Source organism: Equus przewalskii, chromosome X (assembly GCF_037783145.1).
Source record: "Equus przewalskii isolate Varuska chromosome X, EquPr2, whole genome shotgun sequence".
In the NCBI taxonomy this organism is placed as follows: domain Eukaryota; kingdom Metazoa; phylum Chordata; class Mammalia; order Perissodactyla; family Equidae; genus Equus; species Equus przewalskii.
Window position 1 is genome coordinate 72,754,323 of NC_091863.1, and position 5,719 is coordinate 72,760,041.

Consider the following 5,719-nt stretch of genomic DNA (forward strand, 5'->3'; position numbering starts at 1 on the left):
TTTTTATGCCAGTAGCATACTGTTTTGATTACTATAGGTTTTCATTATTTTCTGAAATCAAGAAGGGTGATGCCTCCAGTTTTGTCCTTCTTGCTCAAGATTCCTTTGGTTATTCAGGATCTTTTGCGGTTCCATGTAAGTTTTAGGGTAGCTTTTTCTATGTCTGTAAAAGAAGCCATTGGAATTTTCAAAGAGATTGCATTGAATCTGTAGATCACTTGGGTAGTATGAACATTTTAACAAGATTAATTCTTCCAATCCATGAGCACAGAATATCTTTCCATTTATTTTTGTCTTTCTCAATTTGTTTCATCCATGTTTTATAGTCTTCAGTTAGACTTTTCACTTCCTTGCTTAAATTTATTCCTAATGGACAACCCAACTTTGATATTCCATATGCCGCCTGATTGGACCTGACCTTCATGCATCTCTGTCTCCTTCTGCTATATACTCTATTGTGACTAATGACATTATATATCCTTCGTCCAGGCCTGAGATCATCATTGATTTCTCCTTCTATCTGCCATGACATCTGATTAGAAACCAAGTTTAATCGATTCTAGTTATTCAGTTGATTTTAAATCTATTCTCCCATTTCTATCCCCATTGTCAGTTCCCTAGTTCAGATTTTCATCATTTCATACTTTGATTATTTCAATAGCATCTTATCTGGTATTCCTGCTTCCAGTATCTTTCTCCTATAAAGCATCCTCTACTGCCATATGAATGGATTTTATAAAACCAAATCTTGATCATATTACAAATACATCACCTCCTACTTGATCTCTTATTTAAAATACTTTATAATTCCAAATTACATTCAGAACAAAATTCAAATGGCTTACTATAACAAACAACATTTATCTCTCTATGTTCTCATAGCTCTCCGCAAACATGTCTGGCCATAAACAATTAGATTTTCTTCTCAAAATGGGGCTTGCTTTCTCTGAGCATTAGACATTTGCAAATATTTCTACCTCCTATCATGAATGACTGATTATTAGTTATATTCGAGACAGCTCCAGAGTTAGCTTCTCTGAGAAAGTTTCTCGGGCACCCATTCCTATCTTATTCCACCCCAGTCTGAGTTTGCTGCCCTTTATCTAAACTTGCCTATCACCCTGCATATACACCAATCAATAGTATTTGTCATAGCGTATAGACGTCACTGTTTTGCTTGTATTCATTCTCCATTCTATTGTGTGCTACTTCAAGGTTGGGATCTTATCTTAATCATTTATTTCCCCGAATGGCTAGTGCAGTGCTTGATACATAACATGCCCTCAACTGAAAGTTTCTGTATTTTCCAAGTGTTATGATATTTAGGAAGTGGTAAAGTATATAAATCAATGCTGTCAATTAGACTATAGCCCATCTTCTCACTAAAGCAAATGGAGCAAAATTTTCTACGTAATATCATTCGTCGAAACTTTTTTCCATTTACTTAAGATTATAAAATCACTGATAATGAAAGTATTAAAATTTTCACAGTTTGTATTAATCAGAGATTTTTACAATTGGCCTGATTACTCTATAACCAATAACATACTTTACTAATTCAACATGTATGTTTTGAATGTTTATTATATGTCAGGCACAATGCTTGATAATAAGGGTATAGAATTGAATGTAGCAGACAAGTATTCTGTGTTCAAGGAGGTTATACTCTAGCTAAGCTTCTTTTTGTGTACTAAGTACAAATTGCATTGAATTGTTAAAAGATTTAACAAATTATACTACATATTTGCAATGCTTGAAATGATCTTCAAAATGTAAGGTTGAATTGTATGAAATTATCACTATTCAACCTTTGTGTGGTTCAACTTAATACATTAAAAAAAACCTTCATTCTATATAATATGACTTCTACAGACTCACAGAACTAAAATGCCAACAAAATATTCTGCGTGTGTAAGGGATTGTTTCAAGCACCTTAAACATAAGTAGTCAACAGCACATACATTGTGCGAAGCAGAGACTAAAAAAATTTTTTTGCCCCCAATATTTTCTACTCCAGTCTGTCACAGATTTCTTCATGAGTGTGAAATAGAGTTTAACTAGTTAGGGTATTATGGTACCTGAAAGTCGTGTGTGGGGGAAGTAGATCTTAGCAGGGCTAAATCTTTTTTAGTACTTTGAAAATCTTCTCCTTAGAAGCAGAATCCTGGCTGATTTTCAAAGTAAATATTACATGGAGGTCTCAATTCATAAACAAATTAAAAGCAGAGCTCCTTTATTTTAAGCAGAAGACGGGGTGTCAGAGTCCTGCTGAAGCTGCCTCTTTTTGCCCATCCAACTCACTCACTACCCCTCACAGCAACCACTAAGCTACTTCCACAATGTGTGGGACACACAAAATTACTTTTTGGTTTTTTTGTTTTTCTCTTTTTCGTGACTAACACAAGGAAATTAACATTAACTGAGCATCTACTAGATATTATTTTAATTATATTTTTATATAATTCTAAAAATATTTCTGTAACATATTATTATTCTCACTTAACAGATGAGGAAACTGAGGCTTGGAGGTTAATTAAATTGCCTGCAGTTAGATAACTAGAGTGGTGGGCCAATTCAAACTCAAACCTATCTGACTCTAAAGTCTGAGGCCAATTCATACCTCACATTTTATCGAGTGTCATGCAGAAGAGAACAAGTACAGAGAGATTAGGATACAGATTTAGTAACTGCGAGCGTTTAACACAGTTGGTATTTTAAAGTGTTCTCCCAGATCTGATGCAAAGTCTTGGTGTGAAAAGGAGAGAATGTGAAACAACAAGAAGAGGAAGTATGGACAAACAGAGAACATTTGGCATGGAAATGTTAATAAGCTGGAGGCCTAAAAGCAGAAAGCAAGAGTAAATTGATAAATATCAAAAAGGGCTTTTGAATATTTATATAATTTTCAAAATACAAACCTCAATGAAAGACTTCTTCGCGATAGTCTTTCTCATATAACAGGAATAGTCATGTCAGAGAGTTCTTCAGACTCCTGGTCTTTGAAGTCAGAGTATTTATAGAAGAGGGGGATTTATCCATGAAGCTAATTAAGCTTAAGCTCATTAGCACATACAGCTTCCAAATATATGAGAGTGGTCCTGGCACCGTGTACACAGGTTTATATGTTTTTGCTTAGTTTTATTGAATTTATGAAAACTGCAATAAGTTAATACAACTGTCTCTTTCCCCTGTGACTTCTCCTCCAACACACTTCTCATGTCAGATAAAGTTACAGTGTTCACAGGCATTTTTGGTATCTGGTTAAGGGAAATTAGAGCTGGAGATACATTTAGTTTGGGTTTAGTGGGATATATTGATGTAATTTTCATTCACTCTCAATTTCAAGTTATTGCTAGCTATCCTTCATATTATGTGAGTTCACCCAGCATCCTTACATGAAGGTGCCTGGCCAAATTTCATATGCAGCCAACATGTAGGGAAAAACAAGAATTATAGAGGAGTTGCATAAGTAAAATGAGAGAATAGACAGCTCCAAAGGCCTATTCTTTCACAGAAATATTAAAAAAAAAAACAAGCAGAAACTATCAGAATCAACTTTGCCAGATTCCTGGAAAATGTTCAAAGGCTTACATCAACCAAGAACAAGACAACTTAAAAATGTTCCCGGTATTCAAGAAAATTTCTGTCAAACATTAGCTGAACACAAGCTAAAGGAAAAGAGACTTCAGTGACCACACATGACCAAAAATACAGTCTTTTCAAAAAATAGTTTTGAGAGAAAGATAATCTGTGTATGACTCCACTCATATGAGGAATTTAAAATTATGGACCAAGAGCAGTTTAGTGGATACCAGGGGAAAGGTGGGGTGGGGGGTGGGCACAAAGGGTGAAGTGGTGCACCTACAACACGACTGACAAACATTAATGTACAATTGAAATTTCACAAGATTGTAACCTATCAATAACTCAATTAAAAAAAAGAAAAAGAAATAGTTTTGAAAAATCACTACAAAAATGAACTATAGCCTTCAACCATAAAGAACAGCAAACCCAGGGGTAGGGAGCATATCCTATTTTTATATTTACCACATTATACTATTAAACAGCCTTTTTTTTTTTTGAAGGAGAGTTTTTATTACTTATGAACAGAAAACTCAACTGCTTGCGCTCAACCCAGCTTGGGGGCCAGTTCTTTAGCCTTTGCCTTCTCCAGATTGGTGATGCAAGCCACTGATTTTGGACCCAGGACGTTGCCTCCCCAGTGACGGTGGATCTCGTCGTATCTGTCATTCTAGTTGGTCCTGATAGGTTCCACCAGCCTAGCCAGAGCTCCTTTGTCTTCCGAGCTGACTTGTGTGAAGGCGACCGACGTGCAGGTCTTCTTGTGGACCAGACGCCCCAGCCGGGCCTTGGCCTTGATGATGCAGTAGGGCACCCCCATCTTCCGACACAGGGCAGGAAGGAAGATGACCAGCTCGATGGGATCCACGTCCTGTGCGATCACTACCAGCTGAGCCTTCTTGTTCTCCACCAAGGTGGTGACAGTATTGACCCCTGCTTGAAGGACCGGTGGCCTCTTAGTGGGGACATCCCCTTTGCCAGCAGCCTTCTTCTCAGCTCGGGCCAGCAGCCTCTGCTTCTTCTCTTGCTTTGTCTCTGGTCTGTACTTGTGGGCCAGTTTGAGCAGCTGAGTAGCTGTCTGGTGGTCCAAGGCCTGGGTGAGCTGGTTGATCGCAGGAGGTACCATGAGCCACTTATAGAGGATCGCCCTCTGTCGCTGCAGCCAGATGTAGTGGGGCCATTTGACGAAGCGGGTGAGGTCCCGTTTGGGCTGGATGTCCTGTCCGATGCCGAAGTTCTTGGGCCTCTTCTCAAACAGTGGGTTCACCACCTTCTTGGCCTTCTGCTTCTTCACGACCGCGGGGGCCGGGGCCACCTTCTTCCCCTTGGCCTTCTTCACTTTCAGCATCTTGGGCAGCTGGAGGAGAGAGAAAGCTAGCCATTTTTTTTTAAGATTTTATTTTTTTCCTTTTTCTCCCCAAAGCCCCCCAATAGTTGTATATTCTTTGTTGTGGGTCCTTCTAGTTGTGGCATGTGGGATGCTGCCTCAGCATGGTTTGATGAGCAGTGCCATGTCCGCACCCAGGATTCGAACCAACGAAACACTGGGCCGCCTGCAGCGGAGCGCGCAAACCCAATCACTCGGCCATGGGGCCAGCCCCTTAAATAGCCAATTTTTGACAAAAATATAACAAGTCATACAAAGAAACAGGGAAGTTTGACTTATTCAAAGGAAAAAAATAAATAGACAGGAGCCATCACTGAGGAAATTCAGATATTGGACTTATTAAACCAACACTTTAAATCAACTGTCTTAAATATGCTTGAAGAGCTAAAACACAAGCAATGAACTAAAGGAAATCAGGGGAAATATGGATGAGCAAAATGAGAATATCAGTAAACTGTAAAAATAATAAGAAGGAGCCAAATAGAAACTCTGGAGCTGAAAGGTATAATAACCAAAATGAAAAATTCACCAGATATAGTCAATAGCAGATTTGAGCAGACAGAAGAAAGTATCAACAAAGTTGAAGATAAGAAAATTGAAAATGTCCAGTCTAAGGAGCAGAGAAAAGAAAATGAAGAAAAGTGAACAGAGCCTAAGATACTCTTGGGAGACCATCAAGTGAATCAACATTCGCATTATGAGTCCCAGAAAGAGAAGAAAAAAGGAGCAGAAAGAATATTTAAAGAAATA

The 5,719-nt window shown here is 38.2% G+C and overlaps 1 pseudogene; it reads right to left on the bottom strand.

The window, feature by feature from the left end:
• Positions 1 to 4,114: 4,114 nt before the first annotated feature.
• LOC103564054 (large ribosomal subunit protein eL8 pseudogene) lies at positions 4,115 to 4,946 on the bottom strand (annotated as a pseudogene).
• Positions 4,947 to 5,719: the final 773 nt, after the last annotated feature.